Consider the following 3,151-nt stretch of genomic DNA (forward strand, 5'->3'; position numbering starts at 1 on the left):
AATCCTCCTTTCTGATAGGAGTAAAAAAGAATGTTTTTGTCAACTCAATGACCACGTCATGTTCCTGTGATAATGTTAATCTACTATAGTAATGATACTACATCTATTACAACAGCTGCAATTAGGTTACTAGAAGACAGTTAAGGAAAATCTGAGGATTTAGGGTCTTCAGGTGTATCATTTCTAAGGCTCCCGTTTCTTCCTTCAGGAACCCTAACATTAAGGTAACAAGCTATGGACTATAAAATTTCACCTTTTCCAGAGCTCTTCTACTCTTATGATTGTGCCCTGGACTGATCATCAGCTTTTTCTGGCTTCCTAATTTAGGAATTCATCATTTCTGCATGCTCTAAGGCCCTCTTGCCTTCACTGTTTACCATTAATTGGTGATTGACCACGGTTAGTCTCTTTCCATATCATTCATCAGTCCCAGAAAGAGCCATTTAAATCTACAATTCTCATATTATTTACACCACAGTTTCTAAATATCTGCTACACAGGACCCACCAGTGCATTCTTGGCATCCCATCCCAATTCACCATTAGTGAAAGTGTTAAAATGCACTATTACCACTTAACAGGTGCTATCAGTACTTCATTTACCACCAGTGATGGGCCCCTCCCTGTCCACTGGCCAGAGGGTAATGGAGCTCTAAAATTCAGTTTTTGTAACTGCTTCCTTGGATCACTTCTTGTATCAACTATCTTACATGGCTTCTCTGGGTAAACAGGCACTAAGACACAGATTGGCATACAAGAAGTTTACTGAGAGTGTTCTTAGAAACAACACCTATGGGGGATTGAAGGAAGGAAGACTAGGCAGAAGAAGAAATTTAACTTTTATGCAGCAATGATAAAGGTCTCAGCTGATCTCATGAAGAAGTCTAAAGTTAGAATTACCCTAGGAAGTGTTCTAAATTGTTGCAAGTCAAGTAAATATTAATTAATTAAAATGATAATAAATTCATTATATGTTAAACAATGCATTTTCATGAACAATGGCTATATTTTGCAGACAAAAATTTAATGAGGAATAGCATTGCTTTACATTTTAAATATTTTTTAAAAAATTCCTGGTTTCATAGAGAGGAGCTAGATAAACTCTGTTGCAAATATGACATGGCATGTGGCTTGCGGAAATTCCCACCATAAATTAGTGAGAGAAGAGGAGTGAAAAAGGCAAGGAACATCCCAATATTATCAAGAAAATGTTTTGGGCATTTGAGACACCCAGCAGTCCATGGACCATGCATTTGTAGCAGGATGAGTGGCAGACAAAAATCCTCAGACACAGAGTTAAAGAAGGAAGGGGTTTATACGGCCAGGAGCATCAGCAAGACTCCTGTCTCAAGAGACGCGCTCCCTGAGTGAACAATTCCTGTCCCTTTTAAGGGCTCATATCTCTAAGGGGGTGCATGTGAGAGGGTTGTGATTGATTGAGCAAGCAGGGGGTATGTGACTGGGGGCTGCATGCACCAGTAACAAGATAGGGATTTTCACAGTGCATTTCTATACAATGTCTGTAATCTATAGATAACATAACCCATTAAGTCAAGGGTCAATCTTTAACTACCAGGCCCAGGGTGCGGTGCCGGGCTGTCTGCCTGTGTATTTCATTTCTGCCTTCTAGTTTTTACTTCTTCTTTCTTTGGAGGCAGATAATGGGCATAAGATGATATGAGGGGTGGTCTCCTCCCTTACACTGAAAACTTCTACATCAGACCACGCTCTGGCAACGAGTGCAGTGGCTATTCTTTAAAACAGTGGTCCTCAACCTTGTTAGCACCAAGGACCAGTTTCATGGAAGACAATTTGGGAGGAAAGTGGGAATGGTTTCAAGATGAAACTATCCCGTCTCAGATCATCAGGCATTAGTGTCTCATAAGGAGAGCACAATCTAGATCCCTCACATGCACAGTCACAATAGGTTTGGTGCTTTGGGGAGAATCCAAGGCTGCTGCTGATCTGACGGTAGGCAGGGCTCAGGTGGTAATGCTCTAATGCTCCCTTGCCCGTGGTTTACCTCCTGCTGTGTGGCCCAGTTTCTAACAGGCCAAGGACCTTGGCCAGAAGTTTAGGGAATCCTGCTTTGAAAGCATGATTGCATTAGTCTATCTCTTTAAGTCCTTGTAACTTTTTTGGTTAATGGACTTATGTAAGTCATTTGGGATGTTTCCAAATATCTCAAGTCTCCTTTCCGCTTAGGCGCAGGTAGACTTTTATATGTTTCTACTCCCTTTGAAGTTAAGTCTAGATATAGAATTTGCTTTAGCTAATGAAATTGAGTCTGAGAAGTGTATGTTGTGTTCTGGGAATTAGGAGAAAATATACATTTTTTTTTGTATTCTATTGTTCCTGTCTTGAATGCCTGAGTGTTGGCAATGACCATACTGATGCACATTGGAAATGTAGCATGAACAAGAAGTATGCCTCTTTTATTAAGTTACTCAGATTGTGTGGATGTTTGTTATGGTAGAATAATCAATCCTATAAAAGTTAATGTAGTGAATGTACTGTGTGGATGTGGGTGTGTATGGTCCCCATAGGTATACTTAAACATTATTTTCAAGTTTGGATTAGGGCTAGTAGAACTTCAACCCAAGCCAAATATGGCTGTGAATGTGGCATTATGAACTTGAACTTGTGCAGCACCTAGTGAAGTTGGGCTTTAATTATCATTAGAGGTTTTATTTCTTGGAGATGACTTATTTGAAAAATTGCAGGAAAATGGGAAAGGGTGATTGCCAGAGCGGAATTTTACATTGTAAAATCATCTTAGCACCCTCAAAAATCTAACTTCCCTTCTAACACTAGACTTTTGGTAACTATCCAGAGAGAACAATTGTGTGATTTGCTAATTTATGAGTAAGTTACGTAGTATATAATTACATATTTGTTTGTATTTTAGAGGCAGAGTCTCTCTATTGCCAGCCTGGAGTATGGTGGCATGACAATAGCTCACTGCAACCTCAAATTCCTGAGTTCAAGCAATCCTCCAGCCTTAGCCTCCCAAGTATCTGAGACTACAGTTGCATGCCACCATACCTGAATGATTTCTTTATTTTTATTTTTATAGAGTTGAGGTCTCTCTATATTGGCCAGGCTGGTCTCAGACTCTTGGCCTCAAGTGATTCTCCCTCCTTGGTCTCCCA

This window comes from Piliocolobus tephrosceles, chromosome 4, assembly GCF_002776525.5.
Source record: "Piliocolobus tephrosceles isolate RC106 chromosome 4, ASM277652v3, whole genome shotgun sequence".
NCBI lineage: Eukaryota > Metazoa > Chordata > Mammalia > Primates > Cercopithecidae > Piliocolobus > Piliocolobus tephrosceles.